Source organism: Anolis carolinensis, chromosome 1 (assembly GCF_035594765.1).
Source record: "Anolis carolinensis isolate JA03-04 chromosome 1, rAnoCar3.1.pri, whole genome shotgun sequence".
Taxonomy (NCBI): Eukaryota; Metazoa; Chordata; class Lepidosauria; order Squamata; family Dactyloidae; genus Anolis; species Anolis carolinensis.
This window is the reverse complement of record NC_085841.1, coordinates 197,193,972-197,220,186: the sequence shown is the minus strand read 5'-3', so window position 1 is coordinate 197,220,186 and position 26,215 is coordinate 197,193,972. Positions and strand designations below refer to the sequence as shown.

General features: G+C 41.5%; 1 protein-coding gene and 1 long non-coding RNA gene across 4 annotated transcripts in view; both read left to right on the top strand.

Annotated features, from left to right (window-relative positions):
* The window catches only part of LOC103280023 (uncharacterized), a 1,071,411-nt gene that overhangs the window by 370,069 nt on the left and 675,127 nt on the right, over positions 1–26,215 (top strand). The window lies entirely within an intron of this gene.
* The window catches only part of calcrl (calcitonin receptor like receptor), a 116,370-nt gene continuing 114,692 nt past the window's right edge, over positions 24,538–26,215 (top strand). The window contains exon 1 of the mRNA XM_062963455.1: positions 24,538–24,795. The gene's annotated coding sequence lies outside the window, so the exon portion shown is untranslated. The remainder of the gene's footprint in view (positions 24,796–26,215) is intronic.

The following is a 26,215-nucleotide window of genomic DNA, read 5'->3' as shown; positions in this document are numbered from 1 at the left end:
ATCCTGTAATAATAATAATAATCATAATCATCATCATCATCATCATCATCATCATCAGAAAATACATCACATAGTCCTAGACACTTGGGAAGTGTTCGACTTGTGGTTTTGCGAAACGAAATCCAGCATATCTATCTTGTTTGCTGTGCCATACAACGTCGTTGTGTTGATAATAATAATAATAATAATAATAATAATAATAATAATAATAATAATAATAATAACTTTATTCTTATACCCCGCCCCATCTCCCCAAAGGGACTCGGGGCGGCTTACATGGGGCCATGCCCGGACATAACAGCAGAAAATCAAAATCAAAACAACAAGCAAATCAACCAACAATAAAACATCAACATGGATAAAAACAGTCATAAAAGGTCAATATACAAAATAAAATGTTAAAATCATGAGTTGGATCCAAACTGGATCTACACTGCCATTCTTGATTCCCAGTGAGCTCTGGTCCCACCTACACTGCCATATAAAATCCATGTTATCTGCCATATAATCCAGTTCAAAACAGATAATGTGGATTAGTGTTCCCTCACTTATTGCTGGGGTTAGGTTCCAGGACCATCTGCAATAAGTGAAAATCCGTGAAGTAGGAGCACTATATTTATTTTAATATTTATACATTATTTTAGAATTTATACACTATTTTAAGTCTTTATCAACCAATCATGTGTTGATAAATTGCCTCCTTTTCCTCCCGTTGCCGCTTGGGCTCCTTTTCTCTCCCTTTGGCTTCTCTTTGCTCCCTTCCTTAGGCTGTAAATTGTAATATTTTATGATTTATAATAGTCTTTTAGAGTTTATTGAAATACTGTAAAACAGTGAATCCGTGAAAAGTGAACTGCAAAGTAGAGAGGGAACACTGTATATGTTTTGATAATCTGGATTATATAGGAGTGTAGATCCAGCCTTAGTGAGACTAATCACTTTGCCATCTTACACAGGATTCATGCATACGTAAACTTAATATTCAATTAGTCAATAGTGTAGCAGTTGGCGACTTTAAAGTATGCACATGAACGTATTATCTGGATGCAAAAAAGATTGGCAACTAATCTGGAATACCCCTCCTCTTCCTCACCATCCATCACTGTCTCTACTTAGTCCCAACTAGAGTAGACCTGTTCAATAAATTGCTGAATGTTAAGTCAACACATAGGGAAATCTCACTGATTCAGTGGGTCTACTATGGTCAGTATTGACAACAGTATTTATGCAGTAGTAGCAGTATGACATCAGTAAACATGACATTTCATTCAATATGAGAGAAAAGATTCCTACTGAAAAAAATACTGCCTCAGATCTAAAAGGTAGATGAGGAAGAGCTAAGGGCAAAAAGATGAGGGATTTACTGGTAAAGGACAGTATCCAGTTCCCTTCCTCTAAGGCTGGATCTACACTGCCATATAATCCAGATTATCAAATCAGATAATCCATGTTGTTTGATTAGAACTGGATTATAGAAGTCTACACTGCCATATAATCCATTTCAAAGCAGATAATCCAGATTGTATATGGCAGTGTAGATGAGGTTTAAGGCTAGATCTACACTGTCATATAACCCAGTTCAAAGCAGATAATCTGGATTCAGAAACTGGATTATATGGCAGTGTAGATGAACCTCAGATTTAGCACTTGTCAAACTTCTAGTGCATCCTTCCCCTTGTTACAAAGCTATAGGAGTAGTCCCCACAGAAGATCAGTTGGTGCTTAAGGATTGTGGATTGTTTTTAATGAAATCATGCAGATGTTACATATCTGGCAGGTAAACATAGGTGAGAAAATCAATCAGTCACTCGATTTTGAGATTAAAATGCTCAATTCGCAACATTCAGAAGAACCTGGGATTGCATGGATGAAATTATCACATTGGCCAGGTTTCGCTTCAGGAGCTGGAGAGATTTTTTTTTTCTTCAGAGAAAACAATTTATATGGAAACTTGTATCTTGAAAATATATAAGATGGGTTGTTGTATGTCTTTCGGGCTGTGTGGCCATGTTCCAGAAGCATTCTCTCCTGACGTTTCGCCCACATCTATGGCAGGCATCCTCAGAGGTTGTGAGGTATGGAGAAAACTAAGCAAAGAGGTTAATATATATCTGTGGAAAGTCTAGGGTGAGAGAGGTCAGTGTGAATGTGTAGTTAATCACTTAAATTAGCATTGAAAAGCTTCTCTGCTGTCTTCTTCCTGCCTCTGGGGCATCCTTTGTTTAGAGTCGTTAACTGCCCTTGGTTGATTCATGTCTGGAAACCCTCTGTTTTCAGAGTATTGCTTTTTATTTACTGTTCTGATTTTTGAGTTTTGTAATACTGGTAGCCAGATTTTGTTCATTTTCATGGTTTCTTCCTTTCTGTTGAAGTTGTCCACATGCTTGTGGATTTCAATGGCTTCTCTGTGTAGTCTGACATGATAGTTGTTAGAATGGTCCAGCATTTTTGTGTTCTCAAATAGTATTCTGTGTCCAGGCTGGTTCATCAAATGCTCTGCTATGGCTGATTTCTCTGGTTGAATTAGTCTGCAGTGCCTTTCATGTTCTTTGACTCTTGTTTGGGCGCTGCGTTTGGTGGTCCCTATGTAGACTTGTCCACAGCTGCATGGTATCCGGTAGACTCCTGCAGAAGAGAGAGGATCCCTCTTGTCCTTCGCTGACCGTAGCATTTGTTGGATTTTCTTCGTGGGTTTGTAGATAGTTTGTAGGTTGTGCTTCTTCATCAGCTTCCCTATGCGGTCAGTAGTTCCCTTGATGTATGGTAAGTACACCTTTCCTCTGGGTGGATCTTTGTCTTGACTCTCATGGCTTGTTCTTGGCCTTGCAGCTCTTCTGATGTCTGTGGTGGAGTATCCATTGGCCTGTAGAGCCCAGTTTAGGTGGTTGAGTTCACCTTGGAGGAGGTGAGGTTCGCAGATTCTTTGTGCACGGTCTGTCAGGGCTTTGATTGTGCTCCTTTTTTGACTTGGGTGATGGTTGGAGTTTTTATGAAGGTATCTATCTGTGTGTGTAGGTTTTCTGTAAACTGTGTGGCCCAATTGTTGATTGGGTTTGCGGATGACCAGAACATCTAGAAATGGCAGTTTTCCTTCCTTTTCTTTTTCCATGGTGAATTGGATGTTTGGGTGGATGCTGTTAAGATGGTCCAGGAACTTGCTGAGTTCTTCCTCTCCATGGCTCCAAATCGTGAAGGTGTCATCTACGTATCTGAACCAAACAGTTGGCTTTTTTGGTGCTGTTTCTAGGGCCTGTTTTTCAAAGTATTCCATATAGAAATTTGCTACTACTGGGCTGAGAGGGCTCCCCATGGCCACTCCATCCTTCTGTTCATAGAATCCAGTGTCCCACTGAAAGTAGCTAGTGGTGAGGCAATGGTGAAACAGGGCTGTGATGTCTTCTGGGAAGTTTTGTTTGATTAGTGTGAGGGTGTCAGCTACTGGGACTTTGGTAAAAAGGGACACCACATCAAAGCTGATCAGGATGTCCTTGGTGCTTAGATTGAGGTTGCTGATCTTTTCTATAAAGTGTGTAGAGTCCTTGATATAATGTGCAGTGAGCCCAATGTGGGTTTGTAGCTGTGTAGCCAGAAATTTTGCCAGGTTGTAAGTCGGCGATCCAATGGCACTTACAATGGGTCTGAGTGGGATGGCGTCCTTGTGGATTTTGGGGAGTCCGTAAAGCCTGGGTGGGAGGGCTTCTGATTTGCACAGCTGTTGGCGTATGTCAAAGTTAATGGAGGAGTTCTTGATTAGAGTGTTCGTTTTTCTGGTGATTTTGTTAGTGGGGTCTTGTTTCAGTTTCTTGTAAATTGTGGGATCTAGAAGTTGTCTGATTTTTTCTTTGTATTGTTTTGTTTCCATGATTACTGTGGCATTCCCCTTGTCAGCTGGAAGAATGATGATTTCAGGATCTGAGTTGAGATCTTTGATGGCCTGTCTTTCTTTTCTCGTTATGTTGCTGGGGGGGAGTTTTGCATTTCTCAGGATCCTTGCTGTTTCAATTCTTACCTCCTCTGCTTCTTCCTCAGGGAGCTGGTAAATTGCTGATTCAACATTGGCAATGATGTTTTCTACTGGGATCCTGGTGGTGGTGACTGCAAAATTTCCTCCTTTTTCTAGAATGGAAGAGAATGCTTCTGGAACATGGCCACACAGCCCGAAAGACATACAACAACCCTGTGATCCCGGCCATGAAAGCCTTCGACAACACAATATATAAGATGTTTTTTAATTGACAATTAATTTGTGTAGAAATGTGCATAAATAACACATATAATTGGACATGGAAATGCACACATATTTCCATTCAAGATAAAAGAGTTTACATTCTGATGCAGACCTATGTTGGAACAAGCTCAGCAGTGGAAAAATGGAAAATGAATGAGCTGTAACTTGACAGAAGTACACTTTACATCTTATGCATTGCTAGCTGTGCCCGGCCACGTGTTGCTGTGGCGTTGTCTGGTGGTGTTGGTGAGAAATTGTTGAGTTAGTGGTGGTATTGAATGTCTGTTGTATGGTTGTCTTTATGTTTAGTATGCACACTGAAGTGGATTATATGCCAGTGTGGAGTCAAGATAATCCAGTTCAAAGCAGATAATATAAGATTATAAATAGATTATATAGCTGTGTGGAAGGGCCTTTAGTCTACACTGCCATATAATCCAGTTAAAATCTGATAATCTGTGGAAGAGGCCTAAGTGAGACCTAACTGTGCCTGTCCCCTGGGCTGAGTAGGTTGCTAGGAGACCAAGTGGGCAGAGTTAGGTTTCAAACTGGCAGCAATTGGATAAAAATTATTATTCCTCTCCCTGTAATTAGGACTTTATTTTTCTTTTCTTTTTGTTGTATCAACCTAGAGCCGTGAATGATGGGTTGTGTTGTCAAATTTCGAGGTTGGGGGGCCTGTAGTTTTGTTGTTTTGTCTGCTGCCCTGATGCCATCACTCTTTTATATATATAGATAGCAACTTGTAAGTGTATGTTTGTTTGTGATTTATTTCAAGCATTGGAGGTATAAGAATGCCAAAACAATATATACATTATACTGAAAATAAATGCAGGAAGAGAAATATACTGTTTTTCCGAAAATAAGACCTACCCATAAAATAAACCCTGGCATGAATTTTGAAGCTGCTCAAAATATAAACTTCAAAAATAAGCCCTACAGTTCATTAGAAAGTCAATTTGGAAAAATAAGACATCCCCTGAAAATAAGCTCTTGTTTTGGAGCAAAACAAAAAATACCCTGTATTATTTTTGGGAAAACAGGGTAGTTTCTTTGTAGTTAATTCACAACATGCCACTTCCCACTAAACTTCAATTCATCTTGGATTTGGGTTTCAACTGACATATCAGATCCTGTTATCGCTTCTCATTTCACTTTGCTCCAGGACAGTTCAGAGTGCTTGCTTATATTGCAGCTGTTGAGAAATCACATGAGTACTCCTCTTTCAGATCAGATGTGATCAGATGTGAACTATGGAAGAATGAAGAGGAAATGTAGAGGAGAATGGTTACAGAAAAGCAACCCTGTGTGGGAGTGCAGTTTTGACCAAATTCCGTGGAAATTTAATTATTTAACAAACCCAGCTCTTAGGTCATGACAAGGTGAAAATGTGGAATGAGTGGACTCCTTGAAAGACTGACCAAATGCTGAAATGAGTTAATGAGGACTTATCTCCAACACAGTTTCCATTTACTGCTGATAATGAAGGGTCAGACATTCATTTTAAGCTGCAAGGTGGGCATGTCTTGAATCAAATGACAACCTTTTTGTCCCCCTTTATCATCTCCATTGTATCTGGGGCTATATATTTTTGAAAGAGCAGGACCCAATAACACCTTCTTCTGACATTGAGAAGAGTATGAACCAGACCTCTAAATGCTGCTTGCCTCCATATTCTCCAAAGCTCTAACACTTCCTAATTCAATCAAGGCAAAAGTGTAACATTTCATAATTGACTAATGAGAATCCAGAATTTTTGTGTAACTTCACAGTAAGACATCCACTTTTACAGGGGTTAGGGGCACAGGATCACTAGGTAAACGTAAAGGTTTCCCCTGACATTAAGTCCAGTTGTGACAGACTCTGGGGTTGTGCTCATCTCCATTTCTAAGTCGAAAAGCCGGCATTGTCCATAGACATCTCCAATGTCATGTGGCCAGCATAACTGCATGGAGTGCCAATACCTTCCCGCCAGAGCGGTACCTATTGATCTACTAACATTTGCATGTTTTCGAACTGCTAGGTTGGCAGGAGCTGGGGCTAACAGCGGGCGCTCATTCCGCTCCCGGGATTTGAACCTGGGACTTTTTGGTCTGCAAGTTCAGCAGCTCAGCGCTTTCACACACTGTGCCACCAGGGCCCCCCACAGGATCACTACAGAAGGGGAAATATGCCCAAGTGAATACTTCTCTAGGAACCTTTAAGTCAGTGGTTCTCAGTCCTAATAGCTGGTAAACTGGCTGGAATTTCTGGGACTTGTAAGCTAAAACACCTGGAGACTCACAGGTTGAGAACCACTGCTCTAAGTTTTCCAATATTACTTTATAACCAACTTCCAGTAGATGTTGAGCATAGAATCATGCTGGAGGACCTACAAACACCTACCATTCTCTTTGGGAATCTCTAGGTTCTCCATTGCAATTCCATGGTTCACATCCTAGATTTCTAGAGAATACAAATTAATCAAATTTGTGAATGAGATCCGCAAAAGTTCAATGTGCAAACGTGGAGGGCAACTATAGTACCAAAACACACACACTTTTTGAAGGTACAAAGATATATCCTTTCAGGAAGAAATATATTCTCATTTTGATAGCATTCTGTTGAATCTGAAACTCAAAGCGATTTCAAGACAGTAGTCTTCTTGGCCTACACTTGAAATGTCTAAATTTTAGTGCACCCTTGCTGATCACTTAATGCAGCTCAACGCTAGCTTCAGACTGTGGCAACCAGGCAACCAACTCCCACAAAAATGCACGAAATAAAACATTTAATGCACATCAGTCCTCTGTGGTTGTGTAATCACTATCCTGACCTCAAACTGGTTTTAATATATCCTATGTAATCATCTGGAGCCTCCGATGGCTCAGTGTGTTAAAGTGCTGAGCTGCTGAACTTACAGACCAAAAGGACCCAGGTTCAAATCCGGGGAGCGGAGTGAGCACCCACTGTTAGCTCTAGCTTCTGCCAACCTAGCAGTTCGAAAACATGCAAATGTGAGTAGATCAATAGGTACCGCTCCGGCGGGAAGGTAATTGCTGGCATGACTGCATGGAATGCCGTTACCTTTCCATCTGAGTAGTACCTATAGATCTACTCACATTTGCATATTTTTGAACTGCTAGGTTGGCAGAAGCTGGGCCTAACAGTGGAAGCTCACTCCGCTCCCTGGATCTGAACCACCAAACTTTTGGTCAGAAAGTTCAGAACCTCAGCAATTTAACCCACTGAGCCACTGGGAGCTCCCATAAAGTAGTACAATCCCCTTATTTATGAAGGATACATTCCTAGATTGCACATGGATACACAAATCCAGCGATAATAGTGAATCCTATTGCAACAAAGTACTCCAGAACCAAGAATATCATAGTCATGTTGTCGAAAATGCCTTCACTGAGCTCAGCTGTCACATTGAATCACCCACCGTCTGCAATGTTTACCCGTTTTATGGAAACAGAGATTTTAATATCAGCAGGAGGCGATGGCTCAAATGGACAATAGACACACTTGTTCAAAGTCCTAATCCCAAAGGACCTTAGTCATCATAAACCTCCCACAGCAAAGTTACATACTGATTTAAACTTCATCTGTTTATATTTCATCACTGAGGGCTCTAGTGTCAACAAATGTGTCTCGTATGCTAAGTTTACTCTAAAGTTGTTATAGTAATTGTTATACAGTATAAATATATTGTAGGAAGAAGAGAAGGAGGGGAAAAGAACAGCTGCTTTAAAGATAAATGTCTAGCACTTATATCTACAGGATTTGCTTCTTTAATTCCTCTATTTCGATATATTCCGTTTTGCAAAGTTGTCTTCTTGGTTCTTCTCACCAGCAGCCTGATTATAAAAGTACCATTGGTGGAGGAAAACTGTAGTAGTTAGCAAAGACTTCTAGGACTTAGCAAGCAGTGAGACTGGGTGCATTAATACTGTTAAATTAATGGACTTTGACACCACTTTAACTGGTATGGCTCAATGATATGGAATCCTGGCAGTTGTATTTGGGGTCCCTTCTACACTGCCATATAAAATCCTGATTCTCTGCTTTGAACTAGACTATATGGCAGTGTAAAGGTAAAGGTAAAGCTTTCCCCTGACGTAAAGTCCAGTCATGTCTGACTCTGGGGGTTGGTGCTCATCTCCATTTCTAAGCCGAAGAGCCGGCATTGTCCATAGACACCTCCAAGATCATGTGGCCGACATGACTGCATGGAGCGCCGTTACCTTCCCGCCAGAGCGGTACCTATTGATCTATTCACATTGGGATGTTTTCGAACTGCTAGGTTGGCAGAAGCTGGAGCTAACAGCGGGCGCTCACTCCACTCCTTGGATTTGAACCTGGGACCTTTCGGTCTGCAAGTTCAGCAGCTCAGTGCTTTAACACACTTCTCCACCAGGGCTCCTATATATGGCAGTGTAGACTCATATAATCAAGTTCAAAGTAGATAATGTGGATTATCTGCTTTGATAATCTGGATTATATGGCAGTATAGAAAGAGCCTCATATAATCCAGTTCAAAGCAGAAAATCCAGGATCAGATTCTGGTATATACCGCAGTGTATATCCAGCCTCAGTAACCAAAATGCAGGAGATGCCAAGAGTTGACTGTATTGTCCTTTAGAATATAAAAAAATGATAAAATCCTGCAAATATAAGAGCTGAAGAATGTAGGATAATGCATTTAGGTAATACAGCATAAAGCACACCTTTATTAATTGTGTCCATCTCTATTTTCACTCATAATGACATGCAAGGTTTTGGTTTTTTTCAGAACTCTTTCATTCAGTTCCTTCATTCCATTCATAGCAAACAGATAGTTTAATGTGACTCATCATAGTGAATAAAAACATTCCAGTTGTTCAACAGGTTTCATTTCTCAAAAGCTTTTTCTTCACTCAGAATTGACCGGCTTGCATGATAGAATTGTGGATGACACATTCTTGTAAAGCTGTCTGATAAAGAACCCAGCACCAGCACCACCACTATTTCTATACACTCAATTCAGAAGCATGGTGAGTTCAAAATGTCATTAAAAAGGGTATAAGGATATGAATATCTTACCGCCGCCACAATGGCTTTTGTGGCAGTGTTGTTCTTCAGCTTTTTTGCCCCACATTTATGAAAATACATGGAATGTCCCAGTGATTCCTTTTTGCTGCAAATTTTCCAAAGGGAGTATTAACAAGTAAACTTTAGTTACTTCCTGGTGGTCTGTGTGTGGGCAGAAAAGGAAAGACTATAGCAAATCACTAGCTGGGAATATATCCTTGAAGTGATTGGCTTGATCTTGAAGGAGCTGGCGGTGGCAACGGCCAAGAGGAAGCTCTGGCGTGGATTGGTCCATGAGGTCACGAAGAGTCGGAAGTGACTGAATGAATAAACAACAACAAAGCTGGAAATAATTTCATAATTGATACATATTAGGAATGAAACTTCTGTTGGGGTATGTGTCATTTCCCAATTATTTCCCATCATTAAGGTAAAGGTAAAGGTTTTCCCCTGATGTTAAGTCCAGTCATGTCTGACTCTGGGGGTTGGTGCTCATCTCCATTTCTAAGCCAAAGAGCCGGCTTTGTCCATAGACACCTCCAAGGTCATGATTGCATAGAGCGCCGTTACCTTCCCGCCGGAGCAGTACCTATTGATCTACTCACATTTGCATGTTTTCAAACTACTAGGTTGGCAGAAGCTGGAGCTAACAGCGGGCGCTCACTCCACTCCCAGGATTTGAACCTGCGACTTTTCGGTTTGCAAGTTCAGCAGCTCTGTGCTTTAACACACTTCGCCACCGGGGCTCCCATCATTATTCCTGTACATTTTTGCTTCATCCATCATTCAGCACTGACTGTGCTCAGCATGTCTTGAGATGAGAAGAGAGTGAATTGCATGAATTTAGACTAATTTATTGCGTATTCATTCCTATCTTCCTCCAAGGAAACCAAGTAGGATGCTCTACTCTGTGAAGACTTTTCATAGGCTAGTCCTCTAATTAAAGTTCACCTTTACTTGGGAGGTTGATTTTCCCAAGTCTGGTTTAATGGTAAAGAATCACAAGAAGAGACAGTAGACTGAAGTAGCACATCTATTAGCTAATCACTTCTATATATTTCTGCTTTAATTGCTTTTTTAAAAAATAAATAAATACGGGTTTTATGCAAATTTGATCTTTTACACCCTTCTTCTTGTATTTTGATTTTGCTGTAAGCCGCCCGAGTCGGGGGAGATGGAGGCGGGATAGAAATAAACTTATTATTATTATTATTATTATTATTATTATTATTATTATTATTATTGTTGTTGTTATTATTATTATTATCTTCTTTTTGATGATGCAAAAGTAATCCTTGAAACAGGTCTGGCCCTATCATTAAGTAATGGGTTAAAGCCTTGTAACCTGAAGGTTGGGTTGCTGACCTGAAGGCTGCCAGGTTCGAATCCCACCCGGGGCGAGCACGGATGAGCTCCCTCTATCAGCTCCAGCTCCATGCAGGGACATGAGAGAAGCCTCCCACAAGGATGGTAAAAACATCAAAACATGCAGGCGTCCCCTGGGCAATGTCCTTGCAGACGGTCAATTCTCTCACACCAGAAGTGACTCAAGTTGCTCCTGACACGGAAAAAAAAATAAAGTAAAGTATGGTTACCACTTCAGACAGCAGTTTCTAGAAGCATGAAGTTAGAGTGAGATGTTGGTGTACATGTCATGTGCTTTGCCCTACAGTTCCAGGCTAGCCCATAAACTCTGCAAGGGCAGTGAAAGGTGTGGACCCACTGCCAGTGCCAAAATAAGACAGAATCAATAATCAATTGGATTGTGCTCATTTAATAGGAGGGGAGCCATTTAAGGACCTCATCACATTGAGATCCTCAAGCTGGGGAATAGTGGGGGCATCTGTGGGGCAGTGGGGCAGCAGGGAAAATCGTCACCCCACACCCTGCATCGCCCCTTTCCATCCCATGGGGGAAATTGTCACTGCCCAGCTTCCACTCACACTTTTCCTGGCTTACCAAATGAGAACATGGGAACCCTCCTGTGTTCTCAGGGTGCCATCCTAGGATGGAGCCCAACTGGAAATAGTGCTGCATAGCCCTGTGTCATGGGATGGACTCCAGTGGGCCCCGTCATGGAAGCGTCCAAGGATGGAGCCAAAACCTCATGTGATGAGGTCCTTAGTCTTCATCTCAGATGGCAAATTGTATCAAGCTTGTTCTGTAGACAGTAGACACAACAACATTTGAAGCTAGTGAAGAAAGTTGATCTTCATGACTGAGTGCAATCTTAAATTGCGATCTTTCTGATTCTAGTCTGGTATTTTTTTCAACACATTCTCTGAAAGTCCCTCACCAGAAAGCAAATGTATCTGTTGCAATAGATTCTTTGGATGATAATGCAAATCGTAGGTGTAGGTTCTTCAATCCAGGACTGTGATGAGATAGGGCAACAAATGATGATGGTGGTGATGATGCTGATGTTGATTATTAGGGTTAGCATTAATATTAACATTAGCATGCTATTTTTCTCCCAAAGTAGGACCCAAGGTGGCTCCCAAAAATGATCAAAGACTCTCCATTCTAGGGGCTTGCTCTGGATGTGGGTCCAACTCTGGATTGGGGCACCTACAGAAGCAGCGTGTTAAAGAATAAAACCTTGCTCTGAAAGCAATACAGTAAAGGCATTGACTTGAATGTTTTTGCAGATTTATATGGTTTGGAACTGAGGAGTTGTAAGCAAAACAAAGTAAGAAAAAGACAACTATTTGGGGTTCAGAAATCATAGAATCATAGAATAGTAGAGTTGGAAGAGACCACATGGGCCATCTAGTCCAACCCCCTGCTAAGAAGCAGGAAATCGCATTCAAAGCACCCCCGACAGATGGCCATCCAGCCTCTGCTTAAAAGCCTCCAAGGAAGGAGCCTCCACCACAGCCCCGGGGAGAGAGTTCCACTGTCGAACAGCCCTCACTGTGAGGAAGTTCTTCCTGATGTTCAGGTGGAATCTCCTTTAGAGAGATCAGTTCAGATCTCTCTAAAGAAGAAACATGTCCTTTCTTTACCATCTTATTAAGAAGAAAAGAAATAAAGACCAAGAGAAACAGAAAAATAATGGTATGCCAAAAAAAGAGAGATACAGTAGAGTCTCACTTATCCAAGCTAAACGGGCCGGCAGAAGCTTGGATAAGGGAATATCTTGGATAATAAGGAGGGATTCAGGGAAAGCCTATTAAACATCAAATTAGGTTATGATTTTACAAATTAAGCACCAAAACATCATGTTATATAACAAATTTGACAGAAAAAGTAGTTCAATACGCAGTAATGTTATGTTGTAATTACTGTATTTACGAATTTAGCACCAAAATATCACGATATATTGAAAACATTGACTACAAAAATGGCTTGGATTATCCAGAAGCTTGGATAAGCGAGGCTTGGATAAGTGAGACTCTACTGTACTTTAGACCTTTGTTTCTTCATTTGTGTTCAGAGGTGGTTATACAGAAAAACCAATAAAATACTGTGCTTTACTGAAAATCATTGTTTAAAAATTAAGAAGAGCATCTCTATCAACATGCAAGAATGAAACGAGCAAGGATTTGCATCCGTAATGAAAGCACACAAGGAGAAATCAGAGCACAGATTATATTAATTCCAAAGTTCTCCTTTTGAGATATAAGTATGTGTCAAGTGTCCTATAAAATTCTGAATGCTGACATCTCATCATTTTTAGAAAAAGAAATTGCAGCATTAACATTTTCAAATGGTGAGCATTATAATACTGCTGTAAACCAGTCTCCAATATTTGCAGCTCATATTTGACTAGATGCCTAATACTCACACACTAGATGGCAGCATCATACAGTTTAACCAGTTTTTTCTTTCTGAATTGAGTTTCGCATTGATCTCTCAAAACTACTCAAGTCATTTTTCAGCTTCCTCTTTGTATCAGATCTCTATTTGTGGTCTGTTGGCCTGAGCATGAGCTGAAAATCTTCGCAGACCCAAATCTTTTATACATGAAAAATAGATCGTATTTGATTTGTAGCAGTGTAATAGAGTGGCTATGTAAACCTTGTGGACAAGTTCTAACTGAGGTTTGAGAAATTATGCTGTTTTCTTTCCAACAACAGCCAAGTATTGCAACATTCCTAATTTAAATGTAGGAAACTTATAATTTCAGCGATTAAAAGTTATGCCTTTCATACAATGCAAATGTTCATGCACTTCAAGGGCAATCCATGTAAGAGCTTGTTCTTGAGTTATACACAGATGTAAAATCGAGATACCAAGTATCATCTGAAATGTTGCTGTTGAGTATCTTCAAGTTGTTTCCAATGTATGAGGACTACAAGTCAGCCCTATCATGGGGTTTTCTTGGCAAGATTTCTTCAGAGGGGAGTTGCCAGGTCCAACCAGCTTGTTTCTCCAATGCCTTCTGTCCCTTCACGGTTCCTAACTTCTTATACAAGAGGCCTTTTCCTTCTCTTGCTGCCTATTACAAAAGTATGATATTATCTGTTGAGCAAATCAAATGGATTTTGACTTACCCACAGTCTGGAATTTCCAAATAAATTTTAGCCTCAAAAAAGAAAAGAAATAAAAATAAATCCCTTCATAATGAAAGGATTACACTCCACAGAAAAATCTATGCTACCCTAGAAGTATATCTGATTCAATTCCCTTATATATCAAATATCAAGAAGACAACCCAACAGGGACTTAATTATATATGTTCCATCTTTCGATCCATTGCTTTTCCACGTAGGAGAGTTGATAATAGTAGAATAGTTAAAAGAGTTGAGTTGGGATCTTGAACATTCAATAAATTATAAAATTCATTGGGTGACTGCGGGCCAGTTATGCTTTCCAGTCTGAACCATCTCTGTGGGTTGTTATGTAGATATTTAATTCCATTAGAGAAAATTTGAAATAATGCTATAAACTTTGCTGTTTATTTATTTCTGTATAATCCTAGGCAAAAAAAATCAATTAATACCAGAGTTTCTCAGTGCTAAATGTATCATTCTCTATATCAGGACTGGGATCCAAGTGTTCCTTCAGATGTTGATGGACTCTTCATTCCTGCCATTCATGAACAGGTAGAAGTCCTGAAGTTCCCTAGACTTGGTCTGTAATGTATTCTGGTTCATTGTACCCTAGGATACTCATTTACTTGTTTGTTTCCAAGTCCATCACTTCCAGAGCTGGTAGGTTCATAAGAAAGCTGAGCTGTCAATGGTACTTATCTATACTGGACCTGCTACCTAATCCTGACATCTACCAAGTTGTAGGCTACCTCCCAGCCTTAATACTGTGATGGTAATTGTAGTCCTCAAGGTGTTCTTGGACTGCAACTTATTTATTTATTTATTTATTTACAGTATTTATATTCTGCCCTTCTCACCCCGAAGGGGACTCAGGGCGGATTACAATGAACACATATATGACAAACATTCAATGCCAACAGACAAACAACATATATAGACAGACACAGAGGCATTTAACATTTTTTTTCCAGCTTCACGATTCCGGCCACAGGGGGAGCTGTTGCTTCACTGTCCACTGGTGGCTGTACTTCCTCATTCCTTTCCTCGTGTTTTGCTGGCAGTTTTTATGATGATGTAAATTAGTTAAATTAGCCTCCCGCATAAAGCGTATCTAAATTTCCCTACTTGACAGCTGCAACTGTCTTTCAGGGCTGCATAGGTCAACAGCAAGCCGGGCTATTTAATGGTCGGGGGCTTGACCCGACCCGGGCTTCAAACTCATGACCTCTCGGTCAGTAATGATTTATTGCAGCTGGTTACTAGCCAGCTGCGCCACAGCCCGGTCCAAGCATTCCACTTGCTATGCTGGTCTACACCATCTATGCTGGTTCGACACCATCAATACTATCAACACCAGCTTTTTCTATTACTAGAAGACAAGGAGCAAAATGAGTGAAGACCAAGATTTAAGTCTATGATAATACTAAAATGAGTCTTTGCTATAATTAAGCATTGGAAAGTAGCCCATTTGGTTTTCACACCGACACAAAAATATATATTTTGCACCTTATGAAACACTGAATGGCAGAAATCCACACATTTGTGACATATGTGATGAGATCTGGAGGTAAGTAAAGGACATAAAACATGAATGCACAATTAAAATGCACACGAGCGTCGTTTAGTGAATGGGAGGAATGCATACAACAAATGAATGTACTCATTTTAACAAGTCTTATATCCTTGAAATAAAATGGGAACAGACTATTATATACAAATTTGGTAGAATGCTGAGACTGGGAGGCTGATTTTCAGAATCCTGACAACAAGTATTTATGGGGAGATGGAGGTTAGCCAACAAATTTGCATGGCTTGAGTTGCTCCGACATTCCCAAACACAGTGGGTGTGTCAGCCTGGGAATGTTGCAACATTTTCAAGGAGACACTTGAACTTCAGAGCTTTGGGATCTTCCCATGCAAGAGTCTTTTAATCTGTGCTAAAAATAAGGAAATGCAACATAGTATGGGGATTCCCTTGTCTGCTGACCCTCATGGGTCCTGTGTGTGAAAGCCTTACTTGCTCATAGGCTGAAGTTGCTCCCGAGCTCCTAGAGACTAAACAACTATCTGGTAAATTGCCAGCCTAATTCTAGCCATGTTTTACTTAAGAAGAAAATCCCACTTTGATCGATGAAGTTTAAGAAGAGATAAATCCTGCTAACTTTAGTCAGCAGGGATTATTTCCACATATTTTTTCATAGAGGTGGAGACTAAAATGCCCATACAGATCTGAGAACAGGGAATGGCCAATAACAGCAATCTTCTTACTCATATTTTTCTCTTCTTGTTCTATATTTTGGGCCTTTTGCAGTATACATGTGTGTGTACATATGTATGTGTGTCTTTATGTATATAGGAACATTCTTTTAAAAATGCCTAAATAGCTACGTAAACCAAAGCTAAGGTTGCCTTTACACTGTAGAACAGTGGTTCCCAACCTTTTTTGACCAGGACCCACTTTGACAAGGGTCCACTTGAACAGTAACCACCTTGACCAGGACCACTTTGACCAGGAATCACTCTCCAACATTAGTACCAAAAGGATTATGAAGCAGTTTTTGGTCAACTTTAGATTTGGTTTAGTTATTTGAGGTTCTGATTCAGAAGATTACATTGGATAGACCACATCAGCTCTAGTTTTTGATACAGAACATATGCCATCCAGTAGTCGCCATCTGCTCACCCACAGAAAACCATGTTTAATAATCTAGAGCTGAGGTGGTCTATCTAATGCAATGGTCAGCTCTCCAGAAAGAAGCGGGAATAAAATTAGTAAAATAAAATAAAATAAATAAAGAGGAAGGAGGTTTGCCGACTGAATTTCGTTCTCACAGCCCACTGCTGGGCTGCGACCCACAGGTTGAAACCACTGCTGTTGAAGGAGAGCAGTTAGGCACCACGTTTAACTTCCATGGCTTTATGCCAGGGGTCCCCAAACTAAGGCCCTCCGAGGTCATTTACCTGGCCCCCGCCCTCAGTTTTATAATATAATATATTGTATATACATATAATATTGATAATAATATTATAATGTAATACAATATAACACTATAACAATATAACACCATATAATAGTATTAATTATATATTCTATATTACATATAATATTACTAATAATATTACAGTATAGTTCAATATAGTAATATATAATGCTAATATTGTGCTATGCTAATAATATAATATATTGTATGTACATATAATTTGTAAGCCACTCTGAGTCCCCTTTGGGGTGAGAAGGGTGTGATACAAATGTAGTAAATAAATGCAGTAAATAAATAAATAATAAATAAATACATTTTAGACTTAGGCTCGGCCAAATCTGAAATGACTTGAAGGCACACAACAACAACAACAACCACAACAACAACAACAACAACAACAACCACAACCCTAATTAACTTGACTATCTCATTGGCCAGAAGCAGGACCACATTTCCCATTGAAATCCTGATAAATGTATGTTGGTTAAAATTGTATTTATTTTTAAATATTGTATTGTTCTTTCATTGTTGTTGTTTTTGCACTACAAATAAGACATGTGCAGTGTGCATCGGAATTTGTTTGTATTTTTTTTTTCAAATGATAATCCGGCCCCTCAACAGTCTGAAGTATTGTGGACCGGCCCTCGGCTTAAAAAGTTTGAGGACCCCTGCTCTATGCTATGGAAGCTTGGGAGTTGTAGTTTTGTGAAGCACCAACATTCTTTGGCAGAGAAGGCTGAAAACATTGCAACACTACAACTCCTATGATTTTATAGTATCCAGCCAAGGCAGTGAAAGGGATGTCAAACTGCAATAATTCTACAGTGCAGATGCACCCTATGTTATAAAATTGCACCAGTAAAAGTGATCAAATTTAGTCCACATAAACTGTCTGCAAAAAGATCTAAAGAGTAATGCAAGCAGAGAATATACTGTACATATACATACATACATATTCTTACAGATAATAAATTGGCCCCAAATAAAACATATAATAACTGCAGTTTGTTTTTGGTAGAATGCAGAATTAAGTTTTGTCATCTTTAAAAAAAAAAGATTCATTAAATTGCTTGCAAAATGCTGTCTTTTAGAAACAGAACTATCACTATTGAACACATAGGGTTTGGAATTCTGACTCCAATTGAATTTATTAGGTCCAAATACTGGTTTGAAAAATTAATTGAAATAGGGTAAAGAAATAGAAAGCACATTGAGTCCTGAAGAGAAATGATTGATTCTACTACTAAATACGACCACATTTGTCTTCATCACCTTGATGTGGAACAGCAGCCTGGCGTTTTCTTTTACGTCTCTTCTGATTCTTAGCGTTTCCAGTATAGGCATCTAGTATGTGTATAATACAAGGTCCAAGACAAATGGAACTTGTGAGGACAATTCAGACAGAGGGAAATAAAATGGAAGACAGGCTAGCTCCTGCCAGTGCTGGAACAGATTCATGTTCCAATATCTACCTGGGAACTTCATCCACCCCACCTAGAATTTGGCTCTGAAGGACAACTGGATCCTGGTTTCTTTCCGCTACAGCCAAATATTTACCTACTATATCACACTAATTCCCCTGGTGGCACTTCTTTGTCCACTTGCCAAGGGACAGTCTCAAATCCATACAATTCCTTGTCATTGGACTGAAATGGAGCCATTTCCTTATTATGGGTTCAATTTCGAATAAAGCTACATAATTTGATAGCCCTGGCTTTGTGATTTCATGGGAGAGGCTGGTGACTGAAGAAGGTCATCTGTCTCATTTCAGTTGAAAAGCACACACTCTCTCCTCTCCTGTCTGCAATTCCATATTTCCAACTGCTTCTTCATTTCCTGTTAAGAGAGCAAACCACACAAACATGCACACACACATTTGCATCTATAACACTATGTAACAATATGTGAAAAAATTCTTTTCCTGGTTTGAAAGTGTTTAATTGTGCGGTACTTACTTTGTTGTACTCCAGAAACTTCATTTTTTGTGGCTGACATTTAAAACCTTTCAATGTGCCATTTTTAACCTTTTGTGCATACCACAAAGACAAAGTTTTTGCAGTTTAACAAACTTTTCCCATGTTTTTATGACAGAACCAATTCAGAAATGATTTATAGCCCAGGGACAAAAATTGTGTTACATTGTGTAATAAGAGAGACTTCAGTTGTAGCACCATCATAACTAGAAGTTGTTCTGTGCCTTCAAGACATTTTTGACAATGGAAACTCTAAAGTTTCCATAATTGGCAGATTTTTTTTCAGAGGGAGGGTCACTCTTCCTCTGAGGCTGAGACACTGTGACTTGCCCAAAATGACCCAGTGGGTTTCCATGGCTGTGTGAGGACTCAAATACTCAAGCTTAGTCCAATACTCAAGCCACAAATCACACTTAAACAGAGTTGGCTGCTGATGTCTTCAGGCTAAACTGAATACATTCACTGCGGAACAAGGACCATGTTGCAATGAAAGAAGCTGTGTGTACTTTTAAAGGAAACATCCCATGGGCTTGTATAACCAAACACATGCTTGCTGAGTAGAAAATGATTTCAAAATTTAAAAAGAAAGGATGTTAATGCAAGCATCATCTGCTTTGTGGGCCAGCCACCATGGTAATCAAGTGATTAATGCTAAACTCTTTGCAACTGAGGTCCCAACTACACTGCCATATCATCCAGATTATCAAAGCAGATAATCCACAGGGTTGTTGTATGTCTTTCGGGCTGTGTGGCCATGTTCCAGAAGTATTCTCTCCTGACGTTTTGCCCACATCTATGGCAGGCACCTTCAGAGGCTGTGAGGCATGGATAAACTAGGCAAGGAAAGGAAAATATATATATATCTGTGGAGAGTCCAGGGTGTGGCAAGAGTCCTTTGTCACTGGGAAGCCAGCATTAATGTTTCAGTTAATCACCCTAATTAGCATTGGAAAGGTTTTGTCTCTTGCCTGGAGGGCATCCTTTGTTCAGTCATTAGCTGTCCTTGGGGCTCCTCTGCCCTCAGAGTGTTGGTTCCCATCTACTGTTTTGATTTTAGAGTTTTTTAATACTGGTAGCCAGATTTTGTTCAACAACACAGATAATCCACATTATATTTATATGAGTCTACACTGCCAAATAATCCATTTCAAAACAGATAAGATGGATTTTATATGGCAGCATAGATGGGGCCTAAAAAGGGCCTTCCGATCATCAGGCAGTTAAAACTATTTGCTGCCCAAACCCTTAGCACTTTACCTTATTCCTGAATCTCATTGCCTTGTGTTTTTGCACATGCCTGTCTTCCCTATAATTTCTTAATAGCCCCACCGTTTAGTCCTGATGCTCGCTATGTATTTTATAAATGTTATTTTACTGTTATTGTTTTAATTATATATGTTGTTGTATTGTTTTATCTTTTGATCAGGCTTGGTCCCCTTGGTCCTCAAAGTCCCCTCGGGGAGATGGAAGCGGGTTATAAATAAAGTGTTGTTGTTGTTGTTGTTGATGATGATGATGTTATCATGTGCGGCTCAGGACTTGGGGGTACAATTGTGATGGGGATTTTGGAATGGTAGAGGAGGTGCTCATCTACTGACAGTATTTCAAGGCACATTTATACTGGCCACTTAATCCAGGTCAGGCTGGAGCAGAAAGACTCTGGACTAGCCCAGAGGATGGTCACATACACGGTCTATAACCCACAGTGGCAGCCATGTGGACTCTAAAAGGTTCAGTCAGGCTGAGACTGCTTTAACCCATTGAACTGTCACCTTACTGTCCATGTCAACATTGCCACTGTCAGATGGCCTCAGAGCGGCAGAGTTTTGTGGGGAAGGAGTTGCCAAGCTCATTCATCGCTATGATAAGTGCCTAGATTTGAATGGTGACAATGTTGGGAAGTGGTATTTGGGTGTGGCTTTCAACTACATATGGTAAATGTTTTTTCCTATACTTTGTTCATTTTTAATTCCAAAACGTAATCTACTTTCTGGATAACCCTTGTAGAATAGCCAAAATAAAAACTGGAGATGGATTCTGTATCTTTTTTATCCAGGTAAATAGTTTATTAGAGTTATGGTACATAACAGAACAACAGATCATAGCAGATATAATCAAGTAACAATAATTTTGATGTATACATACATATTATCTACATTAAGGATCCTGTATCCTGAATGGTTGCATAAAAGAGGAACTTTCAGCAGGTTGGGAGCCTCCGGTGGCGTAGTGGGTTAAAGCCTTGTGACTTGAAAGTTGAGTTGCTGACCTGAAAGCTGCCAGGTTCGAATCCCACCCGGGGAGAGCATGGATGAGCTCCCTCTATCAGCTCCAGCTCCATGCGGGGACATGAGAGAAGCCTCCCACAAGGATGGTAAAAACATCAAAACATGGGGGCCGGGCTGTGACGCAGGCTGGTTAGCAGCCAGCTGCAATAAATCACTCATGAGTTCGAGGCCAGCCCGTGTCGGGGTGAGCACCCGACCATTAAAAATAAAATATAGCCCCTGCTTGTTGTTGACCTAAGCAACCCGAAAGATAGTTGCATCTATTATGTAGGAAATTTAGGTACCACTTATATGTGGGGAGGCTAATTTACGACACCATAAAATCATCCAGCCGCCGTTGGAATGAGGAAGTTGCCGTTGCAGTGGATGACAAAGCAGCTGCTCCCCCAGTGGCCGGAATCAAGCATACCCATTGGAAGCTGGAAGCTGGAGAAGGTTTAAATTGCCTCTGTGTCTGTCTCTGTCTCTGTTCTATGTTATATGGCATTAAATATTTGCATTATATGTGTACAATGTGATCCGCCCTGAGTCCCCTTCGGGGTGAGAAGGGCGAAGTATAAATACTGTAAATAAATAAACATCCAGGCGTCCCCTAGGCAATGTCCTTGCAGATGGCCAATTCTCTCACACCAGAAGCGACCTGCAATTTCTCAAGTCGCTCCTGATACACAAAAAAGCAGGTTGAGTGACAAAGCAATACCTGCTGAAATTCCCTTTTCTACAGAACCATCAAAGCTAAAGCAACCATATTTACAACCTGGCCTGTGAATGTGTTTATTCTGTTATGTGCATCTGGTCATGAGATGCTCAGCACTTGTATTTAGGTGTTGTACCTGGTACGAAAGGGCCTAAATGGGGACTAGATCTCACCTGATCTTGGATCTGCCCTGGTTGGTATTTTGGTGGGAGTTTGCCAAGGAAGATAGAGCTGCAGACTCTATTGCAGAGGAAGAACTGGCAAAACCAACTCTGAGTTTTCCTTAAAGAAAATCGAGACATTCATAAGCTCGCCATAAATCGGGGTGACTTGAAGGCATACAACAAGCACAAGAAGGCATACAACAAGCACAGGAGCCTGGGTACAAACCACTGCTAAGCATTTCTTAAGAAAACTGAGAAATACATGGGGTGATAAGTCAACAGTCAACCTGAAGGCAACATCCATGCAGACCATTTGTGGATTGCAGTGTCAATTCCCTGAAGCCACCAGATCCCATTAGGAGCCCAATGGCACAATGAGTTAAACCCTTGTGCTGGCAGACCACTGACTTAAACGTTGGGTTACTGACCTGACGGTTGCTGGTTTGAATTCAACTCAAGGAGAGCGTGGATGAGCTCCCTCTATCAGCTCCAGCTCTATGCGGGAACATGAGCGAAGCCTCCCACGAGGATGGTAAAATATCAAAAAATCTTGGCGTCCCCTGGGCAACGTCCTTGCAGATGGCCAATTCTCTCACATCAGAAGTGACTTGCAGTTTCTCAAGCTGCTCTTGACACACACACACACACACACACACACACACAAAAGAGGTCCCATCTGATTGTGGAAGCTGAGTAGAGTTAGCCCTGGTTAATAGTTGGATCAGAGACCACCAACCACCAAGTGCTGTGAGCTATATTTCAGATTACACTATGTAACAAAATTTGGAAAAAAATCTGTTCCTGGTCTGAAAGTTTTATATCCTGTTTAATTGTGCAGTCCTTACTTAGAAAGTACTCCAAAAACTTTGTTTTTGTGGCTGCCACAAACTATAGTGAATCGGTAGAGACCCGATGAGATAATTCATTGAAAAAGCTACAGCAAAATGTGTGGCAGGATGTCCTGTGAAAACAAAGTTTCTGCAGTTGGATAAACTTTCCCCATGTTTTTATGACAGAACCAATTAGAAAATGACATTTATAACCCAGGAGCAAAAATCATGTTACATAGTGTTATTCATTAAGATTATTCATTCAGAAAATTGAGAAATTAATAGTCTTGCCATAAATTGACGGACTTGAAAGCACCCACTTTGGGAATCACTGGTCTAAGTGAAACTACAACAAATGCAGTAGAGTCTCACTTATCCAGGCCTCGCTTATCCAAGTTTCTGGATTATCCAAGCCATATTTGTAGTCAATGTTTTCAATATATCATGATTTTTGATGCTAAATTCGTAAATACAGTAATTGCAACATAATATTACTGCGTAAAGGTTTTCCCCTGACGTTAAGTCCAGTCGTGTCTGACTCGGGGTTGGTGCTCATCTCCATTTCTAAGCCAAAGAGCCGGCGTTGTCTGTAGACACCTCCAAGGTCATGTAGCCAGCATGACTGCATGGACTGCCGTTACCTTCCCGCTGGAGCGGTACCTATTGATCTACTCACATTTGCATGTTTTCGAACTGCTAGGTTGGCAGAAGCTGGAGCTAGCAGCAGGTGCTCACTCCGCTCCCTGGGTTTGAACCTGGGACCTTTCGGTCTGTAAGTTCAGCAGCTCAGCGCTTTAACACACTGAGCCACCAGAAGCATTATAGAAGAGCTGGCGTTTTCCGTAGACACCTCCAAGGTCATGTGGCTGGTATGACATAGAGAGCCGTTACCTTCCCGCTGGAGCGGTACCTACTGATCTACTCACATTTGTATGTTTTCAAACTGCTAGGTTGGCAGAAGCTGGAGCTAACAGTGGGCGCTCACTCCGCTCCCCGGGTTTGAACCTGGGACCTTTCAGTCTGCAAGTTCAGCAGCTCAGCGCTTTAACACACTGAGCCACCGGAGGCATTATAGAAGAGCTGGCGTTGTCCGTAGACACCTCCAAGGTCATGTGGCCGGTATGACATAGTGAGCTGTTACCTTCCCGCCGGAGCGGGTACCTATTGATCTACTCACATTTGCATGTTTTCAAACTGCTAGGTTGGCAGAAGCTGGAGCTAACAGCGGGTGCTCACTCCGCTCCCCGGTTTTGAACCTGGGACCTTTCGGTCTGCAAGTTCAGCAGCTCAGTGCTTTAATGCACTGAGCCCCGGGAGGCATTATAGAATCATAGAATAATAGAGTTGGAAGAGACCTCATGGGCCATCCAGTCCAACCTCTTGCCAAGAAACAAGAAATCACATTCAAAGCACCCCTGACAGATGGCCATCCAGCCTCTGCTTAAAAGACTCCAAAGAAGGAGCTTCCACCACACAGAATATATAGAATATAGAATCCTGGGAGATATAATTTCACACGGTCTTTCATCTTCTCTTCCAAAGAGTGTTAGTTCCTCACCAAACCACAAAACCTAGGATCCCATAGCAGTGAAAATGGGGTCAAACTATAGTGGGGATGCCCCGAGAGAAATCCTCCCAAACACCTGACCTTGTGAGCAGAGATACACAGAGCAACGGATGTAAACAAACGCTCTGCTGGCCAGAGAACTTTTAACATATTAGAAAAGGAGTGCAGGAGTTTGCTCGGGTTTCCCGAGTGTGTGTGTGTATGTGTGTGCTCTTGGAGGAAGAAAGTAGTAACTCAATCCTGGCACAGGCGGGGTCTGCTGCACTGATGTCACAGGAAGCGGGGAGGTTTCCCTTCGGCTCCCGAGCGCTTCCAACCTGACCGGGCTCCGAGCCTTTGGACTCAGACCGCTTTCCTCTCCCTTCCCTCGAGGTCGGGCTCGGGATCCTGACGCTTTTTCTCCTTGGGGTTGGCTCATCCCGGTCGCTCTGCTTTTTGCCTTTGGACGAGAGAGAGGGAGAGACGAGCGGCAGCCACTCTCCATTCACACACGCGGAGGTCCGGACTTGTTCTTTGCGGGTGAGTTTGGCAGACAATGCCCTCGGAAACTGGAGGGCTCCCAAAGTGGCTCCGAAGTGGCAGGCTTTTGTTAGAGAATAGGCTTTGGACAAGGGGAGAAAGGAAGGAAGGAGAAGGAAGGGTGGAAGGAGGAAGGAAGGAAGGAAGGAAGGAAGGAAGAAGGGAGGGAGGGAGGGAGGAAGGAAGGAAGGAAGGAAGGAAGAAGGGAGGGAGGAAGTAGGAAGGGGAAGGGAGGGAGGAAGAAAGAAAGGAAGGAAGGAGGGAGGGAAGGAGAAGGAAGGAAAGGGAAAGAAGGAAGGGAGGAAGGAAGGAAAGAAGGAAGGGAGGAAGAAAGGAAGGTGAAAGAAGGAAGGAAGGAAGGAGAAGGAAGGGTGGAAGGAGGAAGGAAGGAAGGAAGGAAGGAAGAAGGGAGGGAGGGAGGAAGGAAGAAAGAAGGGAGAGAGGAAGTAGGAAAGGGAAGGGAGGGAGGAAGAAAGAAAGGAAGGAAGGAGGGAGGGAAGGAGAAGGAAGGAAAGGGAAAGAAGGAAGGGAGGAAGAAAGGAAGGTGAAAGAAGGAAGGAAGGAAGGAGAAGGAAGGGTGGAAGGAGGAAGGAAGGAAGGAAGGAAGGAAGGAAGAAGGGAGGGAGGGAGGAAGGAAGGAAGAAGGGAGAGAGGAAGTAGGAAAGGGAAGGGGGGGAGGAAGAAAGAAAGAAAGGAAGGAGGGAGGGAAGGAGAAGGAAGGAAAGGGAAAGAAGGAAGGGAGGAAGGAAGGAAAGAAGGAAGGGAGGAAGAAAGGAAGGTGAAAGAAGGAAGGAAGGAGAAGGAAGGGGAAGGAAAGAAGGGAGGGAGGAAGAAAGGAAGGAGGGAGGGAGGGAGGGAAGGAGAAGGAAGGAAGGGGAAAGAAGGAAGGAAGGGAAAAGAAGGGGAAGGGAGGAAGGGGAAGGAAGGAAGGGAGGGAGGAAAAAAGGAAGGAAGAAAGGAAGGGAGAGAGGGAGGGAGAAAGGAAGGAAGGAAGGAAAGAAAAGGAAGGGGAAAGAAGGAAGGAAGGGAAAAGAAGGGGAAGGGAGGAAGGGGAAGGAAGGAAGGAAGAAAGGAAGGGAGGGAGGGAGGGAGGGAGGAAAAAAGGAAGGAAGGAAGGAAGAAAGGAAGGGAGGGAGGGAGGGAGAAAGGAAGGAAGGAAGGAAAGAAAAGGAAGGGGAAAGAAGGAAGGAAGGGAGGAGAAGGAAGGAAGGGAGAAGAAAGAAAGAAGGAAGGAAGGGGAAGGAAGGAAGGGAAGGAAGATACTCTTAAAGAATACATAGGGATATGATTCTTTATGTGTGTGCTTTTTAGCAATGGATTTGCAGCCTCTCTCTCTCTCTGCACAGTCTTTTTCACTGCCTTCACCCTCATTGCTTTTTCCTTGAGCATTTCCCCTTCATTGGGGTGCATCTCCACTGTG